At 39.2% G+C, this 26904-nt stretch overlaps 1 pseudogene across 1 annotated transcript; it reads left to right on the top strand.

Moving 5' to 3' along the window:
- The first annotated feature begins 8437 nt into the window (after positions 1-8437).
- Positions 8438-18713, top strand: LOC309607599 (disintegrin and metalloproteinase domain-containing protein 30 pseudogene; annotated as a pseudogene). The gene is made up of 2 exons: positions 8438-18073; positions 18195-18713. The product of its transcript is annotated as a disintegrin and metalloproteinase domain-containing protein 30 pseudogene (transcript).
- Positions 18714-26904: the final 8191 nt, after the last annotated feature.

Here is a 26904-nt window from a genome sequence, read left to right as displayed (position 1 = left end):
AACAAGACCCATATATATGCTGTCTACAAGAGACCCACTTCAGACTTAGGGACACATACAGACCGAAAGTGAGGGGATGGAAAGAGATATTCTATGCAAATGGAAATCAAAAGAAAGCTGGAATAGCAATACTCATACCTGATAAAATAGACTTTAAAATAAAGAATGTTACAAGAGACAAGGAAGGACACTACATAATGACCAAGGGATCAATCCAAGAAGAAGATATAACAATTATAAATATATATGCACCCAACATAGGAGCACCTCAATACATAAGGCAACTGCTAACAGCTCTAAAAGAGGAAATCAACAGTAACACGATAATAGTGGGGGACTTTAACACCTCACTCACACCAACGGACAGATCATCCAAACAGAAAATTAATAAGGAAACACAAGCTTTAAATGACACAACAGACCAGCTAGATTTAGTTGATATTTATAGGACATTCCTTCCAAAAACAGCAGATTACACTTTCTTCTCAAGTGCACATGGAACACTCTCTAGGATAGATCACATCTTGGGTCACAAATCAAGCCTCAGTAAATTTAAGAAAATTGAAATCATATCAAGCACCGTTTCTGACCACAACACTATGAGTTTAGAAATCAATTACAGGGAAAAAAATGTAAAGAACACAAACACATGGAGGCTAAACAATACGTTACTAAATAACCAAGAGATCACTGAAGAAATCAAAGAGGAAATCAGAAAAGACCTAGAGACAAATTACAACAAAAGCACGATGATCCAAAACCTATGGGATGCAGCAAAAGCAGTTCTAAGAGGGAAGTTTATAGCAATACAAGCCTACCTCAAGAAACAAGAAAAATCTCAAATAAACAATCTAACTTTACACCTAAATAACTAGAGAAAGAAGGACAAACAAAACCCAAAGTTAGTAGAAAGAAAGAAATTATAAAGATCAGACAGTAATAAATGAAATAGAAACAAAGAAAACAATAGCAAAGGTCAATAAAACTAAAAGCTGGTTCGTTGAGAAGATAAACAAAATTGATAAACCATTAGCCAGACTCATCAAGAAAAAGAGGGAGAGGACTCAAATCAATAAAATTAGAAATGAAAAAGGAGAAGTTACAACAGACACCGCAGAAATACAAAGCATCCTAAGAGACTACTACAAGCAACTCTATGCCAATAAAATGCACAACCTGGAAGAAATGGACAAATTCTTAGAAAGGTATAACCTTCCAAGACTGAACCAGGAAGAAACAGAAAATATGAACAGACCAATCACAAGCACTTAAGTTGAAACTGTGACTAAAAATCTTCCAACAAACAGGGCTTCCCTGGTGGTGCAGTGGTTGAGAGTCTGCCTACCAACGCAGGGGACACGGGTTCGAGCCCTGGTCTGGGAGGATCCCACATGCTGCGGAGCAACTGGGCCTGTGAGCCACAATTACTGAGCCTGCGCATCTGGAGCCTGTGCTCCACAGCAAGAGAGGCCGCGATGGTGAGAGGTCCGCGCACCGCGATGAGGAGTGGCCCCCGCTCGCCGCAACTAGAGAAAGCCCTGGCACGGAAACGAAGACCCAACACAGCCAAAAATAAATAAATTAATTAATAGAAATCTTCCAACAAACAAAAGTCCAGGACCAGATGGCTTCACAGGTAAATTCTATCAAACATTTTGAGAAGAGCTAACACCCATCCTTTTCAAACTCTTCCAAAAAATTGCAGAGGAAGGAACACTCCCAAACTCATTCTATGAGGCCACCATCACCCTGATACCAAAACCAGACAAAGACACTACAAAAAAAGAAAATTACAGACCAATATCACTGATGAATATAGATGCGAAAATCCTCAACAAAATACTAGCAAACAGAATCCAACAACACACTAAAAGGATCATACACCATAATCAAGTGGGATTTATCCCAGGGATGCAAGGATTCTTCAATATATACAAATCAATCAATGTGATACACCATATTGACAAAATTGAAGAATAAAAACCATATGATCATCTCAATAGATACATAAAAAGCTTCTGACAAAATTCAACACCCATTTACCATAAAAACTCTCCAGAAAGTGGGCATAGAGGGAAACTACCTCAACATAATAAAGGCCATATACGACAAACCCACAGCAAACATCATTCTCAATGGTGAAAAACTGAAAGCATTTCCTCTAAGATGGGGAACAAGACAAGGATGTCCATTCTTGTCACTATTATTCAGCATAGTTTTGAAAGTCCTAGCCATGGCAATCAGAGAAGAAAAAGAAATAAAAGGAATACAAAATGGAAAAGTAGAAGTAAAACTGTCACTGTTTGCAGATGACATGATAGTCTACATAGAGAATCCTAAAGATGTCACCAGAAAACTACTAGAGCTAATCAATGAATTTGGTAAAGTAACAGGATATAAAATTAATGCAGAGAAATCTCCTGTATTCCTATATACTATTGTTGAAAAATCTGAACGGGAAATTAAGGAAACACTCCCATTTACCATTGCAACAAAAAGAATAAAATACCTAGGAATAAACCTACCTAGGGAGACAAAAGTCCTGTATGCAGAAAACTATAAGACACTGATGAAAGAAATTAAAGATGATACAAACAGATGGAGAGATTTACATGTTCTTGGATTGGAAGAATCAACATTTTGAAAATGACTGTACTACCCAAAGCAATCTACAGATTCAGTGCAATCCTTATCAAATTACCAATGGCATTTTTTACAGAACTAGAACAAAAATCTTAAAATTTGTATGGAGACACAAAAGACCCTGAATAGCCAAAGCAATCTTGAGAAAGAAAAACGGAGCTAGAGGAATCAGGCTCCTGGCCTTCAGACTATACTACAAAGCTACAGTAATCAAGACAGTATGGTACTGGCACAAAAACAGAAATATAGATCAATGGAACAGGATAGAAAGCCCAGAGATAAACCCATGCACCTATGGTCACGTTATCTTTGATAAAGGAGGCAAGAATATACAATGGAGAAAAGACAGTCTCTTCAATAAGTGGTGCTGGGAAAACCGGACAGCTACATGTAAAAGAATGAAATTAGAACACTCCCTAACACCATACACAAAAATAAAGTCAAAATGGATTAGAGACCTAAATGTAAGACTGGACACTATAAAACTCTTAGAGGAAAACATAGGAAGAACACTCTTTGACATAAATCACAGCAAGATCTTTTTTGATCCACATCCTTGAGTAATGGAAATAAAAACAAAAATAAACAAATGGGACCTAATGAAACTTAAAAGCTTTTGCACAGCAAGCGAAACTATAAACAAGACAAAAAGACAACCCTCAGAATGGGAGAAAATATTTGCAAACAAATCAACGGACAAAGGATTAATCTCCAAAATATATAAATAGCTCATGCTGCTCAATATTTAAAAAACAAACAACCTTATCCAAAAATGGGGAGAAGACCTAAATAGACATTTCGCCAAAGAAAGCATGCAGATGGCCAAGAAGCACATGAAAAGCTGCTCAACATCACTAATTGTTAGAGAAATGCAAATCAAAACTACAATGAGGTATCACCTCACACCAGTTAGAATGGGCATCATCAGAAAATCTACAAACAACAAATGCTAGAGAGGGTGTGCAGAAAAGGGATCCCTCTTGCACTGTTGGTGGGAATGTAAATTGATACAACCACTATGGAGAACAGTATGGAGGTTCCTTAAGAAACTAAAAGTAGAATTACCATATGACCCAGCAATCCCACCACTGGGCATATACCCAGAGAAAACCATAATTCAAAAAGACACATGCACCCTAATGTTCATTGCAGCACTATTTACAACAGCCAGGTCATGGAAGCAACCTAAATGCCTATTGACAGATGAATGGATAAAGAAGATGTGGTACATATATATAAAGGAATATTACTCAGCCATAAAAAGGAACGAAATTGGGTCATTTGTGTAGACATGAATGGATCTAGAGACTGTCATACAGAGTGGAGTAAGCCAGAAAGAGAAAAACAAGTATCGTATATTAACGCATATATGTGGAACCTACAAAAATGGTACAGATGAACCAGTTTGCTGGGCAGAAATAGAGACACAAATGTAGAGAACAAATGTATGGACACCAAGGGGGGAAAGTGGCAGGGGAGGTGGTGGTGTGATGATTTGGGAGATTGGGACTGACATATATATACTAATATGTATAAAATTGATAACTAATAAGAACCTGATGTATAAAAAAATAAATAAAATAAAATTCGGAAATTCAAAAAAAAAAGTCGATTACTTTTTGACAGCTAAACATTTTAGTACTGTTAGACTGGCATGAAAAAAGAACCTCAATCAGGCAGGGGCAGGGGAGTGGGGAGTACCTAATGGAATGATCAGAGAAAGAGATTTTTTAAAAAGGTGCTTTAAGAGAATGTGAAAAATAAAGTCTGGTAGAGGGATGTGGAAAAATCTGAAGTGATTATATAATGAGAAGGAGAGTCTTGAAATATTTTCCAATCCTAAATCCTGAGAAAACAGCATAAACCCCTCATTATTTTAAGAAACTTTTGAAGAGTTTCTCCTTGCCCCTGCTAGGGTGCAAATTTTTACAGGCTTGGACATTGTCGTATTATATTTGACGGAGATATTGACCATGAGTACTGTTGCAAGCAAGCCCTGTAATATCCCAAGATACTGGAACAAATCCTATCAGTGGGAGAGAGGAAATGAGTCACCGAGGAGGTGTTGATTACAGCCAGTCTGGAGAAACCCTTATCTTGGCGACAATAGATTTTATGACAACCCACTCAGCCCCAATGTAGGAGACAGGTGGTATAGAGGAATCTCCCCTTCTCCACATTTCCTGGGCAATCTATTGTCTATATATGTGACAAGCTCTGCCAGCTACAAAGCCTCAGGTGATTTGCTTAAGAAGCACAATGGAAGTTATGTCACAGATTTTTAAATTGAAAAGTCTGTACATGATTAGCTCTCTTCTTCATCCTTCAGTACATTCATCCCAGGCTTTATCTCCTCCGTGAACCCTGCCCTAAACCAGCCCCTCCTTTGTAATAGCATTTCCCTCATTGTATGGAAATTATTTGTTCGTGGGCCAGGATGCCACTCTCAAGAACAGGGATGTGACTTAATCTCTATCTTGGGCACTTGGCACTTGGATGGTGCTCAAAACGTGTTTGCTGGGCCAAACTCAATATATTAAAATCTCTAGGACAGTGCTTGACACATAGAAGATACACAATATATGTTAGCTTCCATTTTCTATATTTTCTGAATAACTTACACATATGTAGAGGTGTGAAAAGATTGTATAATAGCAGGTACTATAATTCATTTTTGAGGGGATTGTCTTCAAAAACATTACCTTGATAAGCAAATTGGGGTGAAAAGTAAGATCCTAAGAACATTTATTAGTAGGATGGAAGCATAGAACATATACAGGCATACCCTGAAGATACTGTGGGTTTGGTTCCAGACCACCACAATAAAACAAATATCACAATAAAGCAAGTCACAGAATTTTTTTGTTTCCCAGTGCATATAAAAGTCATGTTTACACTACACTATAGTCTATTAAGTATGCAATAGCATTATGTCTATTATGTACAAACCTAATTAGAAAATACTTTATTGCTAAAAAATTCTAACCAGCATCTGAGCATTTAGCGAGTCATAATCTTTTTGCTGGTGGAGGGTCTTGCCTCAATACCGATGGCAGTTGACTGATCAGGGTAGTGGCTGCTGAAGGCTGGGGCTGCTGTGGCAATTTCTTAAGATAAGAAAGAATGAATTTTGCCACACTGATTGACTCTTCCTTTCATCAATCATTTCTCTGTAGCATGTAATGCTGCTTGATAGTATTTTACCCACAGTAAATCTTCTTTCAAAATTGCAATCAATTGTCTTAAACTCTGCCACTGCTTTGTCAACTAAGTTTATGTAATATTCTGAATCTTTTGTTGTCATTTCAACAATCTTCAGAGCATCATCTCCAAGAGTAGATTCCATGTTAAGAAACTACTTTCTTTGCTCATCCATAGGAAGCAACTCCTCATCCATGTAAGTTTTATCATGAAATTGCAACAATTCAGTCACATCTTCAGGCTCCACTTCTAATTCTAGTTCTCGTGCTATTTTCACCACATATGCAGTTACTTCCTTCACTGAAGTCTTGAACTTCTCAAAGTCAACCATAAAGGCTGGAATCAACTTCTTTCAGACTTCTGTTAATATTGATATTTTGACCTCTTCCCATGGATCACAAATATTCTTAATGGCATCTAGAATGGTGAATCCTTTCCAGAAGATTTTCAACTTACTTTGCCCAGATCCATATATATGGCAGCTATAGCCTTATGAAATGTATTTCTTAAGTAATAAGACTTGAATGTTAAAATTACTTCTTTTTTTAACTTTTTATTTTATATTGGAGTATAGCTGATTAACAATGTGTTAGTTTCAGTTGTACAGCAAAGTGATTCAGTTATACATATACATGTATCTATTCTTTTTCAAATTCTTTTCCCATTTAGGTTGTTACGTAATATTGAGCAGAGTTCCCTGTGCTCAATGGGCTACAGAATGGATTTTGTGTTAGCAGGCATGAAAACATCATCTATCTCATTGTACATCTCCATCAAAGCTCTTGGGTGACCAGGTGCATTGCCAATAAGCAGTAATATTTTGAAAGGAATCTCTTTTTCTGAGCAGTAGTTTTCAACAGTGGGCTTAAATATTCAGTAAACCACACTGTAAACAGATGTGCTGTCGTCCAGGCTTTGTTGTTTCGTTTATAGAGGAGAGGCAGTGTAGATTTAATATAGTTCTTAAGGGCCCTAGGAGTTTTTGAATGATAAATGAGTATTAGCTTCAACTTAAAGTCACCAGCTATATTAACCCCTAACAAAAGTCAGCCTGTCCTTTGAAGCTTTGAAGGCAGGCACTGACTTCTCCTCTGTAGCTATGAAAGTCCTAGGTGGCATCTTCTTCCAATAGAAGGCTGTTTTGTCTACATTGAAAATCTGTTGTTTGGTGTAACCACCTTTATTAACTATCTTAGCTAGATCTTCTGGATAATTTGCTGCAGCTTCTACATCAGTACTTGTTGCTTCACCTTGCACTTTAATGTTATGAAGACAGCTTCTTTCCTTAAACTTCATGAACCAACCTCTGCTAGCTTCAAACTTTTCTTCTGCAGCTTACTCACCTCTCTCAGCCTTTGGAGAATTGAAGAATTAATCCAGGGCCTTGCTCTGGATTAGGCTTTGACTTAGGGAAGTGTTGTGACTGGTTTGATCTTCTACCCAAATTACTAAAATTTTCTCCATATCCGCGATAAGGTAGTTTCTCTTTCTTATCATTTATGTGTTAACTGGAGACGCACTTTTAATTTCCCTTAAGAACTTTTCCTTTGAATTCACAATTTGACTAACTGTTTGGTGCAGGAGGCCCAGCTTTCAGCCTATCTCAGCTTTCGACATGCCTTCCTCACTAAACTTAATCACTTCTAGCTTTTGATATAAAGTGAGAGATGTGTGACTCTTCCTTTCACTTGAATATTTAGAGGTCATTGTAGGGTTATTAATTGGCCTAATTTCAATATTGTTATGTCTCAGGGAATAAGGAACCCTGAGGAGAGGGAGAGAGATGGGGAAACAGTGGGTTTGTGGAGTAGCCAGACACACACAGTATTTATTAAGTTCACTGTCTTATACGGGTACAGTTTGTGGTGCCAAAAGACGATTACAATAGTAACATCAAAGATCACTGATCACAGATAACCATAACAAATATAATAATAATTTAAAAGTTTGAAATATTGCGAGAATTACCAAAATGTGGCAGAGACATGAAGTGAGCAATAGCTGTTGGAAAAATTGCACCAATAGATTAGCTCAAGGCAGGGTTGCCACAAACATCCAATCTGTTAAAAAAAAAAAAAAAAAACCACATAACTGCAAAGCTCAATAAAACAAGGTATGCCTGTATCCAAATATTTCTGCTTCTGAGCAATAAACATGAAATTTAGTGGAGGGGAGCAGAAAAGAGAAGTGACAAATATATGTCCCTGCGTAACAATAACCCAGATCAAGATATAAAACATCTCCATCACCCCAGAAAATTCCCTCCTGCTCCTTTCCATCCAATCCTCCCATCAAAGCAACAACTATTCTGACTTCTAACATCATAGATTAATTTTGCCTTTCTTTGAAACTTTGTATGAAAAAAATCATATAATATGTACTCTGTTGTGTCTGTATTTTTTCACTTGATGTAATGTTTTGTGATTCTTACATATTGTTACCTGTATTAATAATTTGTTCTTTATAATGCTGAGTAGCATTCCATTGCATGAATATAGCACAGGTTATTTATTATTATGATTACTCATTCTTGGCTGACGGACATTTTAGCTATTTCCAACTTCTGACTAAAGTTGCTATAAGCTATAAGTTGCTATAAGCATTCTTAGTCTCTTGGGAAACACACGTTTTCATTCCATCACTAGGAGAGGGCTTGCTGGGTCATGGAATAAGTGTATGGTTAAGTTCATTAGAAAGTGTCAGTCTTTTAATACACTAAGTCCCCTATATACAAACCTTCGAGTTACGAACTCTCAAAGATGCGAACGTGCATTCACATGTCCAACCACATAAATTAGTTCATGTGTCTGGCGTACATTGTCACGTGCGTGCATCCTCTACAAGTGGTTGCACTTTTGTGTACTTTACTGTACACAAAAGTGCAATATACTGTATAGAGTATAGTAGAACAGTATCTTTATTTCTTGCCTGTTCACTTGATGCCAGCCCCTGTATGCCAACTGTTGTACTATACTACTGTACTTTTCAAGGTACTGTACTGTAAGATTTAAAAATGTTTTCTTTATTTTTTGTTTGTTTGTTTTTTATGTATTATTTGTGTGAATAGTATAAACCTGTTACAGTACAGTACTACATAGCCGATTGTGTTATTTGGGTACCTAGGCTAACTTTGTTGGACTTATGAACGCACTCTCAGAATGGAACTCGTTCGTATGTAGGGGAGTTAACTGTATTTTCTTCTTAATTCAAAAAGTAAGATAGTCATTTCCTGTGCTGTTACATCACTCAGGAGTACGGGATTAAAGACTACCCAAAGAAAATGACTCAGACCTTAATGAGAAGAGAATTCACATGTGGGACAATCTGTATTCTTTTCTGGGCTCCTTATTATCTCTAAAAGAATGACATTGAAGTGCAGAATTCCTGAGGCAAATAATGGATTTGGAGGGAGACAGGGAACGTAGTTGTCTGTTAGTGGGTTTGGCATCAGAAACTCAGGTTCTCACTGGGCTCTGCTTCTTATTAACTGGGGGTCTTTGGGTAGATACTTAGTCTCAAGAATATCTTCCTACTAATAAAATCAGATATGAATTGTACAACTACCATAGGAAAGTTTGAACATTAAATGAGATAATGAATGCAAAGAGTTTTGCACAGTGCTTGGTACATATTAAGAACTTAATAAATATCAGATTTTTAAAAAATGAACACTTTCTAAAATGTATTCTGGGTGAGAAGATGATGCTCTAATGAACATAGTCAATCCTTAATGTGGCTGGCATGATGTGGATGGCGGTTTCCCTCCTTGTGGGATCTCCAAACAATTGAAATACTTCACCATCACAAAAAATTTCAAACATAAAACAAAGTGAAAGATTTTTACAAAGGTGGTATACTTCTACCTGCATGCTCATCACTTAGATTCTATCATTAACATTTTACTATACTTGCTTTACCATATAGCTATACATTTACACATCTCCCAATTTACCCATCAATCCATGGGGTTTTTGGGATGCATTTCAAAGTAGTTTGCAGACATCAGTACACTTCCCTCTAAATACTTCAACATACATATCACTTACTAAAGTTTAATATTTATTTACATTTTTAAAAAATTTGAGGTAAAATTAACATGCAACGAAATGCACAAATACCTAGTATACATTTGCAGAGCTTTGACAAGTACATACAAATGCATAAATCAAACCCCTATAAGGCTATAGAACATTTCCATCACCTGGAAAGTTCCTTGTGTCCCTTCCTGATCAATTCCTACCCCATCCATAGGCAAGAGCTGTTCCGATATTTTTTAATCAAAGATTAATTTTAAATTCCAGAATTTCTATCAATGGAATTAAAGAGTATGTATTCTTTTGTGCATGACTGCTTCAACTCAATAAACTGTTGCGATTCATCCATGTTGTTTTGTATATCAATAATTTGTTCCTTTGTATTGTTCCCTTTTAGTGTTCCATAGAATGAATATATCACAGTTTATCCATTCTATTGATAGATACCTGAATGTTTTCAGTTTTTGTTATAATAATAAAGCTGCTATGAACATTTTCATGTAAGTCATTTTGTGGGCATATGTTTTAATTTCTCTTGGATAAATACCTAGGAATTACTGAGTCATAGAATAGGTAGTTGTTTAGTTTTATAAGGAATCTTCCAAACTTCTTCCCATAGAGGGTAAATTTTTTTACATTCTCACCAATAATGTATGAGAAGGGAGAAAGTTTTGCTACTTCCAAAGGGGTTCCTCTATCTATACGTGTGAATTTTTTTGTCTGGAGACATGGCTGATGACTTCAAGAACATGAGTATGGGATACAGAGTCAAGTCCACCACCACCATCATCCTGGACTTCAAGGAGTAGGTCAATTGTATAAGGAATCCTAGGACCAGCATGAGTTCCAATCAAACCATACAGAGTGTTCAAGTGATTAGAGAACAGGAGGCCCTGGGGTCACTAGCAGGGAAGTGTCTCATGGTGAATCATGATACCTGTGCCCATGGGCAGGTAAATACATTCTTTGTCCTTTCTTGGTAATCCTTGAAGATAAGGATGGTCAAACAGAATAATATCATAACTGGAGAAACTCGGGTCTTTTGAAGATTTAAAAAGAGAGGAATGCCAGGTTAATGCCAAGAAACAGCAAGGGGGCATCAAATTTAAGCCTCCATATCAAGGTGTAGAGTCAAATAGAGGTAATTTTTTCCGAAAAGGCCATCAGTTGTTTTTCCAGAGAAAACACAAGTTCTTTGTTTATTTTTCTTTCTAATATAGACCATATGCTAGCTGAGAAACTTCTTCACACCTCTTTGAATGATGTCCCTTGTCCAACAATTCCTTAAACGTTCTTTAGATAAGAATTTTATGGCCATTCTTCATGGGGTTCGGCCTTAAAATTGATAAATCTATGGTTTTATTGAAATGTCTTGCCTTTGTTTCCTTTTTATATGACAAAATTTATAATATGCAAGTTTGCTGTTTGTCTACTTCCTTTTATGCACACATCAAATGAGCGAATTTATGGCCATGACACAGATGGTCGTGGAACTGGTTCAATGTTTGTGAGTATAGCAACCTAAGAGGCTTTTATCTGAAATAACCCTAGGAATGCCTGGACACAGTAGACAGAAGGTGTTCAACTGGCTACTTTAGGATATATGCCTCCAAAATCAAAGTGATTGAAAAGGAACCAGAATTACAGAATGTCAAGGCCAGAGGAGAATTTGGCGGTCATCACTCCCTCCTCCTCATTTTGTAAGGAAGATAGTGGAATCAAAGCAGGGATAAGCCTGACCTCTGCACTCACGGTTCATTGGAGACTGTGTACAGCTGAGATTTTGTTTCTGATGAAGGAGAAATAATCTCCAGCCAGTTCAAATCCAAGTGGGCTTATTGAAAGGACAGAGAAACATCTAGCAGAAACAAAGCATGGCTAGGCCTTGTGGACTCTCTGGAGAAATGAGAAGCCATTAGTGGATGATGCAGCCATTGACTCTGAGGTCGCATGATCAGTTCCCTTTGGACGTCTTTTGCTTTTTCCTTTAGCTTGGCGTTCTTTGTATATTCCTCAACACATAATTGAACATGGCTGCCCCAGCCCCAATGCTACTGGACCCTTTAAGGTCAAATTTAAAAAGCCGGAAACGGCTTGCTCTTTATAACATGTCTGTTGGAGTGACAGTTGAAAACCCCAACACCTTGACTCCTGGTTTAGTGATTTATGCTGAATTTTCTTTTCTGAATGTGAGCACAGATGGTGTGAGAGTTTAGACTCAGATTCCTCATTGCTAAGTCAGGAATAGTAATAGTTCTACCCTGCAGGGTTTTGTGATGATTAAATCCGTTTAACACATGTAAAATGCATAGAACAACTCCCAGAAAGTATGAAATTAGTGTTATCTAATGTATTAGCTGGTATTCTTCTGTTGTCCCACACTCACCCTCCCTACCACTTGCCCCTTGATCCACTCTCCAAGCATCTCTGTCTTGCTTTGTGCCACTGGAGCCTTGTCCTCTTCCAGATGCATGCTCTGGGGTCCCTTGCTTGCAGGCTCTCGGGTCTGGCCAATGGGAGGCACCCGATGGAGCCTGGAAGATGAGAAGAGAGTGGGGGTCAGTATTCTTCCCCTCTCCCTCCCTGCTCTGGTACTGAGATTTTGGCAGTAGCGGCATCTTTCCATCATTTCAGACCCCTCTTCCACAGTCCCAATTGTCAGTAGGTCTGTGTAGCAGTATTTACCTGTTTCTTTGTCTCCCAGCAAGGAAGGTGCAGAAGACATTCTCTTCACCAAGGCATTAAGACATGCATGGATGAGAAGAGCACCGGCACCCAGGAAAAGGCCTTGTGGTGTGTATCTTCTGTAGGCTTGGAGGTAATGGTGGGAGAGAGTGGCATGGATTTGGCTTCCAACATCCATGATGTTGGTGGGAACAACAGGATTCTGGAGGAACACAGGACAGGTGGTGGCACTTAACCATCAAGAGACAAGCTGGGAGTAACTATATTCCTTGAGGGGCAGGGATGTGTGGTGGTGATTAATCATCATGTGAGGTCCCAAGGAGTGAAATAGACAAGAAATCTACTACAAAATGGTTTGATTTACATAATAATTAGAAAATAATCTGGTTTGAGGTAACAGCAACGTAACTGAGTCACCATAGTGGAATTTGTGACCTCGCTTCCTGTTCTTAGACTTGGAACTCCTTGACTGAGAGGAGATTGAGTCTCTTTGAGAAAGACTGAACCCTGCAAAGCAGCCACAAGTGTATGCTGTAAATCTTCCTCCAGGCCTTCTGCAGAGGGACCTGAAGCCATTTCCTGGGGTAACTGAGGAAAGGGAAATACCCAGACCTTCTGGGATTTATTCGATTCTGGCTTTGAGTAATGCAAACATATGGAGGCCCGTAGTGGCCATGAAAACACACCACTCACATCTCCAGCTGCAGAAAACATAACTAGTCAGCAGCCCCAACAAATGTGCTCTGAATCCAGAGCTCTCTGACATCTTCCCAGGGTGAGGATTAGCTTGTGAAGAGAAAACCTCACACCACTTCCCTCCAATAGAACACTCATGATGAATCATGAGAATGTAAACTGCTTTCCTGTGGTAACTCTGACTTTTCTTCCATAGTCTCTTTTGCTTCTGCATATTAACTTATTTATGTTAAAAAGAGAATAAATCATTAGACTCCCATGAGTCTCTTTTATTGAATCTTGCACTATGATAGAATGATGCCAGATTCAAGGTATTCTTGTCTACTCTATATCATGCAATTCATTCTTCTGCAGGACTCATCTGGTGCCAATATCTGTGTATAGCTGCTCACCTTAATAGAGCATACTAATTAGATGAGAAAGAAACAGACCCAACACAGCCTGTTCAGTGTACAGGCAACCCTTCCCCATGGTCTAGTACTTGTCACCACTCCAAGGTCCTTTTTATTCCATATTTGCTTCATTTCCTAGTGCTGCATAACAAATTACCACAAACTTCAAACTTAAGCAAAAACTGTTTATTATCTCATAGTTTCAATGGGTCAAAAGTCCAGGAATGGGTTAGCTGGCTCCTCTGCTTAGGGTACCATGGGCTAAAATTAGGTTGTCATCCATGTGTTGTTTCTTTCTGGAGGTTCTGGGAAAGAATTCATTCCCAAGATCACTTAGGTTGCCAGCTGAGTTCAGTTCCTTGTGATTATGGGACTGAGGTCTCCATTTTCATGCTGGCCATCATCCAGGGGCCTCTCTCAGCTCCTAGAAGCCTCCCATATCCTTTGCCACATGCCTTCTCCATCCAGCAAAGAAGGGACAAAGAAGCTGTGCAGAGAGGTGACCTCAAAATTCCCTGTGGGCATTTCATGTAAATACTTTACCAAGGATTGAGCTGTATCTGCACAGGAAAAGACTAACTGAGGTTAAACAGAGAATGGCTACTATAAGGTTGAGTATAGGTCAGAGATATTTGAGGTCCAGCAGGATTGGTAAATAAATGATGGAGTTCCTGCCCATCCAGGGTGTGGGGAGATCTCATTAATACCTCATTAGCACACTAGGTATTCAGCTGAGACACCAGAAAGTCTGTACCTTAGGAATAAGTGCCATGCTTTAGAATAAGACCTATTCTAGACCAGCCTTAGCAAAGCCTAAAATAACATTCTGCTAAATAATACACAAAAAAAAGAAAAAAGAAATCACAAAAAACTGAAAAATACTTCAAACTTAATGAAAATAAAAACACAATATACTAAAGTTTGTGGGATCACCTAAAGAGGTACCTAGAGGAAAATATACAGCTTTAAATGTTTATATTAAAGAAGAAAGCTTGAAAATCAATGATGTAGATTTCCATCTTAAGAACCTAGAAAAAGACAAGCAAATTACACACAAAGTCAGTGGGACAAAAGAAATAATAAAGAGCAGAAATCAATGAAATTGAAAATAAACAATAGAAAGATTAACAAAGCCAAAAGTTGATTTTTGGAAAAGATTAATAAAACTGATAAACACTTAGCCAACTAATCAAGAATTTAAAAGATGATATATGCTATATACATTAAAAGGATAAAAATTATAATGAACAACTTTATGCCCATAAATACAACTTAGATAACATGGACAAATCTCTTGAAAAATGCAATTCACCAAAACTGACCAAAAGAAAGAGGTAATAATTTCCCTCTATATATGAAAGAAATCACATTCATAATAATTAAAGAAAAAAACTGAAACAAAGCAAAATCCAAGCCCAGATGATTTCTTATTGAATTCTTTCATTTATTTAAGGAATAAATAATACAAATATTACATAAATTATTTCAGAGAATAGAGAAAGAAGAAACTTCCTAACTCTTTTTTTTTTTTTGGCTGTGTTGGGTCTTCGTTGATGCAGGTGGGCTTTCTCTAGTTACGGCAAGCGGGGGCCACTCTTCGTTGCAGTCCGTGGGCTTCTCATTGTGGTGGCTTCTCTTGTTGTGGACACAGGCTCTAGGCACGTGGGCTTCAGTAGTTGTGGCACGGGGGCTCAGCAGTTGTGACGCTAGAGCACAGGGTCAGTAGTCGTGGCACATGGGCTTAGTTGCTCCGTGGCATGTGGGATCTTCCCGGACCAGGGCTTGAACCCGTATCTCCTGCACTGGCAGGAGGATTCCCAACTACTGCACCACCAGGGAAGCCCCCAACTCATTTTTGAAGCAAGCATAACCCTAATGCCAAAACCTGAGAAAGATTTTATAAGAAAAAAATTACATACAACTATTTCTCATACACAAAGACACAAGAAATCATCTACAAATATTAGCAAATCAAAAGCAGACATATATGAGGTATAATATTTACATCCTGACCAAGTCTGGTTTATCCATGATTGCAAAGTTTGTTCAACATTTGAAAACTAATCAGTATTATTCACTCTATTAATAGAATGAAGAAAAATTATACAAGTTATTTAAATAGATGTGGAAAACATTCAACAAAACTGAAATTCATGGATACTTTTAAAAAGAAACAAACCCTTGCCAACTAGGAATAGGATGAACTTTCTTCAACCTGACAAAATGCATCTATAAAGAACATACAATGTTAAAAAAAAAAGAACATACAGCTAATACTATGGTTAAAGATGAAATGCTGCATTCTTTCCACCAAAGATAGGGAGGAATGTAAGGATGTCTGCTCTCATCACATCTATTCAATATTATTCTGGGGATCTTAGCCAATGTAATAAGGAAAAAAAGAGGAATAAAAAGAAATGAAGTGTGGAAATGAAGAAATAAAACTCTCTGCAGAAAACATGTATGTAGAAAATTCTAAGAAATCTTAAAATCACTAGTATTAATTTTTTAGTTTATCATGGTCACAGGATTCAAAGTTTACATACAAAAAATAAAAATTCTCAACAACTGAAGAGATATAACATGTAGAAAAAATGGAAATTCCCAACTAGTACGCTTTATTGTTATTGTTCATGTACGTTACTGTTTTCCTAATACTGTCTGCACTAAGTGAATACATGCATGTACTTAATATAATATATATTTTCCAAGGCACATAAAGACCTGGACTGGAGCAGTCTTCAAACAAGTATCTCATTGTTTCTGCACCACAGAATGATCCTCGGGTAGGTGATAAAAGGGTGCCAGGAGAAGGGCAGACCAGCTGATGGGGCTCTCACAATCACCAGAAAAGGCAGGCTAATCTGCTTGCCTATAGAAGCAGATTTGATATGGCTCCGTTATTCTCCCCCAAATATTCATGACTTGGGTCGAATATACTGCTTTCCACAGGTTGGTAAAAGGCAATCTGTAAGACTGCCATGCTCTCCAATGACTAGTTTATCCAACCAGATTGCTTCCGAAGACTGTACCAATAAGCTTAAGAAATGAAAACAGCTAAGACCCAGAACTCTAGATAAAATCTTCATTCTGATTTTTAAAATAACACCAACTCAGTGTCGAGCGATGCAGAGGGCAGGCACCAGAAGAGAAGACGTTATTGGTCTTTATACTTCTCATAGATTCCCAATTTTCCCGCCGCTTCACCCCAGAGTGGCCCCCTTCGCCTCTCCCTTCCGAATCCCTCCGCGCGACCGCGCGCTCTTTCTCCTCGAGTACTTCCGCTCTGCGCTCTGCCCGGCTCCCCGAGAGCTCAGGCCCACAGCCGCGCCCGAATAGGCCGGCCAGGCCCTGCGAGGGGCGCTGCGACGCCGCCGAAAGATGGACGGCGAACAGGCAGAGCAGCTCCGGTTGCGCCAGCAGCCTGTCTGGCCCTGCGCGGGACCCTCTAGCGCCTCTAGTGGTGGCCACTGTGGTTCTTGCCGGGCCCTGGGCCCAGGCTCAGGCTGGAGGGCAATGGAGACTTCCCGGTGCCTGGGCAGCTGCAACCTGATACTAACCTTGCTGGCAAACCGCGCTGGCCCACGCTGCCTGGGACAGGATTTTAATTTACACCCCGAGTGGGGTAAATCATCATCCCCAGGAAGCTGAACCCCAGAATGGAGAAACAGACCGTGCCAGGACAGGTGTCCTACCTCCTGAACCCGATGGGCAGGAATTATGTCCTCTCCCTGAGGCCCAACAGGCTCCTGTTGCCCTCACGCCTGCGAGTCTTCTCCTTCGAGGAGGAGAGAGACCTCCTGCAGGATCACCCTTATTTACCCAGAGACTGCAACTATATGGGCTTTGTGGAAGGCTCCCAGGAGTCTGAAGCCACGCTAAGTACATGCCTGGGGGGCCTCAGAGGCATTCTGAAGATGGATGACTGGGTTTTCCAAATTGAGCCCATCAAAGACGCCTCCAGCTTCGAGTACATCTTTTATCTCCTAAAGGATGAGGATTTTATCACTAATGCCTGTGGCTTAACCGATGAAGAAATAGAACAGCAGATCACCAGACGTGAGAGACCAGAGGTGCTGGAATATACTAGCAGACATAGCCACAGAAAGTGTATGGAATTGCTCCTCGTATTTGATCCGAAGAGGTTTGTGTTCAGGGGATATAATCTAACCCGTATCACTTTTGAAGGACTTCTCATGGCAGGTTTTATGGACTCTCAATTTCAGGCACTGAATCTACAGATACATCGAGCAGCTATTCAAATCTGGATTGAGAGTGATGAAATAAATACTAGTGAAAAACAATTGCTAAATGTTCTGCATTGTTTTTCAACGTATAGAAGAGATGTCCAGTATCCTCAAATTCAAACAGATTGGTCACACTTATTTGAAAAAGATTCTTTTGGTGATGCACGTGGGAGGGGCTAGATTGGAGGTGTTTGTGATAAGTATCATGGTGCATCAACTAGTATTCTTGGAACTGAGAACATGGTTTCTTCTGCTTCTGTGTCTACACATGAACTGGGACATGCTGTGGGAATGAGGCATGACTCAGGACTCTTGTCGGTATAAGGGAGGCAGTCCTAGGTGCATCGTGGGTCTTGGGCATAATGGGTTTAGTAGCTGTAGTTTTATCAATTATTTAGACTTAATATATAAAATAGCTGATTGTCTGAATAATATACCAGAGATAACATTTTTAGGGAAGAGATGTGGAGACAAAGTTGTGGGCAAAGGAGAGGAATGTGACTGTAGCTCAAAAGAGGGCTGTAAAAACAATGAATGTTGCCAGCCAGATTGTAAACTGAAACATGATGCCAACTGTAGTATTGGACTTAGCTGTCGTAAGTGTCAGTTACATCCATCTGGATATGTATGTAGGCAGGAAGAAAATGCATGTGACCTTGCAGAGTACTGCGATGGGAATTCAAGTCTCTGCCCAGATGATTCTTTTTTTTTTTTTGTAAGGTTTTGCTTATTAGGGTCTTGCTGAGGAGGGAGCTTTCAAAATTAGTTGGGATTTGATCCTTTTTTTTTTTTTAAATTAACACTGATACTTTTTTTTAAATTAATTAATTAAGTAATTAATTTTTTTTGGCTGTGTTGGGTCTGTTTCTGTGCGAGGGCTTTCTCCAGTTGTGGCAAGTGGGGGCCACTCTTCATCGCGATGCGCGGGCCTCTCACTATCACGGCCTCTCTTGTTGCGGAGCACAGGCTCCAGACGCGCAGGCTCAGTAATTGTGGCTCACGGGCCTAGTTGCTCCGCGGCATGTGGGATCTTCCCAGACCAGGGCTCGAACCCGTGTCCCCTGCATTGGCAGGCAGATTCTCAACCACTGCACCACCAGGGAAGCCCCCCCCCAGATGATTCTTATAAGCAGGATGGAACTACACGTAGAGCCGCCTTTGCCTCTCCCCTCCCGTCCTGCATACACATGTGCCTCTTTCCACCCTCACTATGAAATGACTCTTGGCTTCTCACTCTTCCTGGCCAATTAAAAATCAGGAGGCTGTTTTGTTGTAGACTGTGTGTTGTGCCAGATGTCAAGCCTGCGTTAGACCCTGCCTTAAGGGAGCATTTCTTTACGTTATATTGCAGAGAAAAGCTCCCTAGAGCAACTCCGATGTTGTCACGGTTGTATGTTTAAGTTTAAACCCAGATTTTCCATATTCCAAATTCTAAATCCAAGGAAGACAGAGCAGGTCAAATAAAGAATACAAATATTGAGAGTACAGTTTACTAACTTTTGTTTTGTCTTGGAGAAGTGACTATTGTATGGGATATGTCTCATCTGATACAAATTATTTGTTGCCATTTGAAAATGCAGAATAAAATGGATATCTCATCATATAGGAATGGGTATATTTTGCTCATAATTTTATAGCATCATATATCCAATTTAACATTTACAAGATAGCTTTCTGCTTTTAGGTTGTCTGCAGTGAAAGACTTTTATCTCCAGAGAGTGGTGTTTTCTTATTCAGATCATTTAACTTTAAACTGCTTGTACTGGCACATTGGTGTGCTGGGCCAGTTCCTGGGCCCTCTGGTGGACAGGGCTGGGTCCCCATGCACCTGTGAGCTCAGGGGGTCTTAAGGTAGCAGGCCTGTTGGTGGGTGGGGCTATGTCCTCACCCAGCTAGTTGCTTGGCCTGAGGTGTCCCAGTACTGGTGCCCACAATAAGGTGGGCAGGGTTGGGTCCCAGAGCTAATAAGCTGGAGGGAGGATTCCAAAATGGTGCTTGCCAGCTCCAGTGTCCTCGGGGTTGAATGAGCTCCCAAAAGGTCTGCCACCAATGTCTATGCCCCTAGGATGAGCTCCAGTTGCCTCCTGTGTCTCCGGGATGCTCTCTGAGATTAGCAGGTAGGTCTGATCCAGGCTTATTTCAAATTACTGCTTCTCCCCTGGGTCCCTGAGTGTGTGAGAGTTTGTGTGCACCCTTTGAGAGTGAATTATCTATATCCCACAGCCCTCTGGCTCTCCCAAAAGTAAGACACACTGGCCTTCAAAGCCAAATGTTGGGGGCTTGTCGTCCTGGTGCAAGACACCCCAGACTGGGGAGCCCGATATGGGGCTCAGACTCCTTGCTCCTTGGGGAAAACTTCTGCAATTGTAATTATCCTCCTATTTGTGGGTCACCCACCCAGAGATATGGGTCTTGACTATACTGCATCTCTGCCCTTCCTACCTGTCTCATTATGGTTCCTTTTTTATATCTTTAGTTGTAGAAGATCTTTTCTGCTAGTCTTCAGGTCTTTCTCATCAATAATTGCTCTGTAAATAGTTGCAATTTTGGTGTGCCCATGGGAGAAGGTGAGCTCAGGGTCTTCCTACTCGGCCATTGTGGCCATGCTCCTCTAAAATAAATTTTGTCATTACACAAAATCTCAGTAGGGAACCTTAGGTCTCGTTCTCCTAAAGAGAATATAATGGTAAATAAAAACTGAAACTCAGAGAAAAGCTTGTATGTTCATACTTCTTTATGCCATTTTTTACCCTGGTATCAACTGCTAAAAGAGGATCTTTCTTGAGGGAGTAGTTTGAGAAAAAAAGTGAAGTAAAACTACAGCTTTTTTTTTTTTTTTTTAGTTGAAGTATAGTTGATTTACAGTGTTGTGTTAGTTTCTGGTATACAGCACAGTGATTCAGTTTCATATATATATATATATATATATATATATATACACACACACGTATATATATATATACATATATATATATATATGTGTGTATATATATATATATATATATATTCTTTTTCAGATGCTTTTACCTTATAGGTTGTTACAAAATACTGAGTAGAGTTCCCTATACAGGAGGAGCTTATTGGTTATCTATTTTATATATAGGAATGTGATATGTTAATCCCAAACTCCTAATTTATCCCTCTAAAACTACAGCTTTTTTACTTCAGAGTTGTTGGTCTAGCTATAAAGAATATTTCTAGTAGTGCCCTATGGTGTTACCTGGTATGGAATCAACTTCAGGGAACGTTGGTGTCCATGGGATAAAAATGCATTGGACCATGGTTAAACTACCTGCTCATGTTTTGCTAATTCTCTCTTGTCTTTGTCTACTTTGTCTGCATTCTTCTCTCATTAAAGGCCCAGTTTTTAGCAGTGACAGGAGAAAATGAAATTGCCCCTTCACACCCAAAAAGGTTCTGAACTCAGGTATACCTGTGAGTCCAGGTGCCGCTTCTTCCAGCCTAGGGAGTCCAAACATTTTGATATCTCACATAGGTTCTGTCTCCTCCTGCTCCTCTTCCTTTTCTTCTTCTATCATGGGGACAGCAGTACCCCCAACTTGCAGACAATATCTACTGCTGTAGCTACTGCTTGACAAGCAAGTTACACAAATATTGTTTGTCAACAGGAAGAAAATGATCCTCTGCATGGAAACCTTTCCCTTTCTGGAGTCTCTTGGTGCAGCCCTGTGAGGGGCCTGGGAGAGTGTCTGAGCAACTTTATCTCTCCTTTAGGGCTTGGGTTATAGCCCACAGATTTGGCAAAGGTGATGTCTCTCCCTTGCTCCCCAGAGAATAAAAGGTAGCTCATGTAGGAAGATCCTGTGGGAGCCCAATATTAACCACGAGACTCACAATAAACCAGAGGAAGACAGTACTCTGCTTAGGGCTGCTTTATAGTCATTGTTCATCTTTCCTTTGGGGGACCTTTGAGATAGGAGAAATGATCAAGACTGACAGGCTCCTAAAGTGCACAACTCACCAAGGGCCTATTTTCACCACAGACTGCACAGGAATATCTGCTCAGCTCTCGGGCGAGGACAGATGATGGAGTTTGTGCACTCTCTGTCATAGGGTCAAACAGAAACTGTCTTTACAACTGGTATGGTGCTTTTAAAAACAAGCTTTAAGGGTTAATGGTTTTAACCCGATGTGGCTATTGCTTTCTGTATTTTGTAAATTTCTCCATTCAAAATCTAGATTGATACTGTCCAACTTTGATTTCCTTAAAAGATGGTGCTACAGCCAAGAATGAATAACAATGGCTGGATATGCTCTACCTCCTGAAAAAACTAAAGAAGCAGACAACATACATGAAATGACCCTTTTGGAGATACTGGGCATCAGGCAAAGAAGGACAATCATCCCTGAGAAATGGAAAGAATGAGTTGAACCCTAGTATTATACCCAACTTACTGCCTTGAGAGAGTTTCCAAGCCAGGTACAGTGGGCCCCTTTGAACTGAGCAGATTGAGCTGACAGTCTAGGAAGGTCAAAGCAGGTGTAATCCATAGGACAGAATGCCAGGAAGAGAGAGCTACAGGAAGAAAATCATAAAGAACTCCAGAGGATTTCCCTCCAATGTCCAGCAGGGTACCGATCAACACAACCATGTGAGGAAACTACCCAAAGTCAAGGTAAAATTATTTTAGAGAGAACAGTACTTGCCACTCACAAAGTGCTGGGAATAGACCTGTTCCCAACAGTCAGAGTGAAACAACTTATCATTGACAGGAAATGGGGAAGGTCTTGCCTCAGAAGCTATAAATAGTTATCCCTAGACAGCACTATTCTGGACCATCTGAAAAATCATAAAATTAAAACCTGAAAGGATCAAACTTTTTAAGTAACTTAACTACATTGCCAAACAAAGCTTAAAATTTATAGGAAGATAAAACTATTCAGCAACAAAGTACATGCACCATTCAAAACTACTTGGCACTCAAAGAAAAAGGAAAATAGGACCCATGATCATTTGGAACTGACCCAGATTGGCACAGATGTTAGAATTAGCAGAGAAGGATATTACAACTGTTATTATAACTATATTCCATAATTCAAAACATTAAATAGACAAGTGAAAGGTATAAAAGAGACCCAAATCTAACTTTTAGGAAAGAAAACTAGAATGTACGAGATGGAAAATTCCTCAGTAGTATTAACAGCAGATTAGAAATTTCTAGGCCCCAGCAGAAGAAAAAATTAGTGAAAACAAATTAGTGAATATGAGGCATAAGCAAAAGATTTTATCCAAAAGGAACACTGAAAGAAGAATGCAATTTAAAAACAAGCATCAGTAAACTGTGGGACAACTTCAACTGAGCTAAAATATGAATAATTAGAGTCCACAAAGGAGGAGGAAGGAGGACAGAAAACTATTTGAAGAAATAATAACTGAAAACTTTCTAAGCATAACAAAAACTGTGAATCCACTGATCCAAGAATTGAACATACTCAAGCACTATAAACATAAATAAATTACATAAAGGAACATCATAATTAAACTGCTAAAAAATAAGATGAAGAGCAAATTTTAAAAATCAGCCAGAGAAAAAAGATATACTACCTACAAAGAAAAGAAAGATAACATCCAATTTCTTGTCAGAAACAATGGAAGCAATAAGACAGTGGACTCATATCTTTAAGCACTCAAAGACAAAAACCTGTCAACCTAGAATTCTAGACCCAGCAAAACTATCTTTAAAAAAATGCAGGTGAAAGGAAGATGTATTCAGACATGCAAAAGTTGAAATAATTAGTCACCAGCAGATATGTACTACAAGAATGTTAAAGGATGACTTTTGAGCAGAAGGAAAATAATACCAGATGGATATCTGGATCCACACAAAAGAATGAAGAGCACCAGAATGGTAATTACATAGGAAAATATATATATTTGTTTTCTTATTATTTAAATCTCTTTAAAAGATAATTGACTGTTTAAACAACAACAACAATAATAATATATTGTGGGGTTTATGGCATTTGTAAAAATAAAATACATACAGCAATAGCATAAAGGCCAATGGTGAGGCTGATATATGGAAGTATACTATTCTAAGGTTCTTGTACTGTGTGTAAAGAAACATATCACCAGAAGGTAGATTGTGATAAATTAAGGCTATATACTACAAACCTTAACACAACCACTAAAGTAACAAAGAGTTATAGCTAGTAACCAAAAAAGATAAAATGGAATCATAAAAAACACTAGCTTAATTTAAAGGGAGGCAGAAAAAGAGGGAGAAAAGGGACAAATCAGAAACTAATAGCAAGCTGGTCCAGTGGTTAGGACTCCACGCTTTCACTGCTGGGGGCCTGGGTTCGATCCTGGTCAGGGAACTAAGATCCTACAAGCTGCCCGGCATAGCGAAAACAAAAAAGCAAACAACAAAGTCAAAACTAATAGCAAGCTAATAGACTTGAACCTAGCCCTTTCAATAATCATATTAAATGTTAATGGTCAAAACATCTACTAAAAGGCAGAGATTGTCAGATTTTATTTTAAAAAAAGCAATACTCAACTATATGTAGCTTACAAGAAACACACTTTAAATATGGAGATACAAATATATTAAGGGATGGAAAAGGTATACTCTGCTAACAGTAGTTGAAAAGATGTTGGAGTGGCTATATTAATATCAGATATAACATATTTCAGAGTAAACCATATTACCAGAGTAAAGAAGGTTGTTTCATATTAATAAAGAGACCAGTTCATCAAGAGGACATAATAGTCCCACACGTTTATGCACCTGATAACAGCTTTAAAACACATGATACAAAAATTGATAGAGCTGCAAGAAGAAGTAGACAAATTCACATTATAATCAGAGATTGAACTACCCCTCTCTCAATAATTTATAGAACAAGGAGGCAGAATATCAAGTATATAGTAGACTTGAACAACACTATCAATCAACTCTACCTGATTGACAGTTATAGAATACTCCACCCAACAATAGCATATTCTTCTCAAGTGCACACATAACATTTATCAAGATAGACATATTCAAAGCCACAAAACAAGTCTCAACAAATTCAGAAGGATTCAAGTCATAAAAGTATGTTCTCTGATAATAATTTAATTAAATTAGAAATCAACAGAAAGATCCCTGGAAAATCTCCAAATATTCAGAAAATATAATAATTATCCATGACTCAAAAAAGAAATCAAAAAGAAATTTGGAATCTCCAGCTGCCATGTGTCAGAGTAGTCAATTGGGATAAGACAAAGTGAAACTAACAAGTCTTTATTTACTTACTTAGTAGTGTAGACAGGGGACAAAAGACAATGGTACTCAGCTCCCTGGAATTATTTTGGTCAGTCTGGGCTACTAAAACAAAAATATCATAGTCTGGTTGGTTTATAAACAACCCAAATTTATTTCTCACAGGTAAGGAGTCTGAGCAGTCTAAGATCAAGTCTCTGGAAGACTGGTGAGAGCCTGCTTCCTAGCTCATAGTTGACAATCTTCTTGCTGTTTTCTCACATGACAGAGGGGCAAGGGAACTCTCTGGGGTTGCTTTTCTGAGACCACAAACCCCATTCATGAGGGATCCATCCTCATGATCTAATTACCTCCCATAGGCCCCCATCTCCAAATACAATCACACCGAGGATTAAGTTTCAACATAAAAATGTTGGAGGGACACAAACATTCAGTATATAGCACTAGTGTTCCATTCCCCCCCACCCCCCAGAATGGCTCCAGGAGAGGGTCAGATGACAAATGGTGCAGGTGGGAGGGAGTGGGGAATCATCTCTGCCCAGGAGCCCTGAACAAAAGACTCCTACCTTTTTATGGGCCCAGGAACCTTGGGGGAAAGAAGAAGGAGAAAGGACAGGAGAGGGGGAAGGGCCAGAAGTGGAAAAGTACTGAGTCAAAGTGGAGAGAAGTGCCTCAGCCTAGGCCCCAGTAAGAATTCCTTTGAATGCAGAAGGCTATGAATGCAGATATGTGTAAGATTACGGCTGGCCCAGGAGGGCCTGAGTCCTTGACTGCAACTCCCTGCAGAGAACTGCAATGCACTGACTATGTACCGACTCTAGTGAGGCCTGCCAGGCAAAACCTTGTAGCTGACTATGGTCAGGCCTGAAAAACCACACGTAAGATTTTGGCCTAGAGCTGGGCTCCTCAAGGAATTATTCTGAGCTGAATGCAGTGAAAACACAACATATTACAATGTGAGGGATGTTGCTAAAGCAGGAATAGGGAAGAATTTATAGCTATAAATGCCTATGTCAGAAAAGAAGAAATAGTCTCAAATTAATTACCTCAGTTTCCATCTTAAGAAAGTAGAAAAGAAGAGCAATTTAAGACCAAACTCAGCAGACAAAAGTGTATCATAAAGATCAAAATGTAAATCAATGAAATACAAAACAAAAACTGTAGACAAAAGCAATGAAACTAAGACCTTGATAAATGGAATGTTTATAAATGGAATGGAATATTTATAAATGGAATATTTCCTGCCATATCAATAAACAAAGGATGTCACAGGCACCAATGATTGCCTCCCTCCAACATGAGCTGGTGAGCCCTGAGGAAACTCAGGATGTGAAAATACCAGCCCCAGATAGCTAAGGTGCATATCAAAGGAATGATTTCAGTGAGCCCAGACTCTTGCATCTTCCCATATATAGAAAAGCGCTAAATTCCCTCACTTGAGATAGCTGGTTTTCTTTATATAACAATAATCTTTTGACGTTCCCAATTACCTGCTCTTTGTTGCAAAACTCCTATATATCCTGGCTCCTCCCCTCGCCTGCTCGGAGCAGTTTCTCAGAGCTATCTGAAACGCTGTCTCCCGGGCTGCAGTCCTCATTTTGCCCCAAATAAAACTTAACTCACAGCTCTCACGTTGTGCGCATACTTTTTTTTTTAAGTCGACAGTTATGGCGACCATGAAGGGACCCAGACACTTCTCTCCTTCACCTGAACTCTATGAGGAACCGGAGCCTTAGTACCAGCAGAGACCCCTTGCGCCCATCCACCTCCTCGA

This window comes from Balaenoptera borealis (assembly GCF_965194805.1).
Source record: "Balaenoptera borealis genome assembly, chromosome: 1".
NCBI lineage: Eukaryota > Metazoa > Chordata > Mammalia > Artiodactyla > Balaenopteridae > Balaenoptera > Balaenoptera borealis.
The sequence above is the reverse complement of the archived record's forward strand: the minus strand, read 5'-3'. Positions and strand labels throughout refer to the sequence as shown.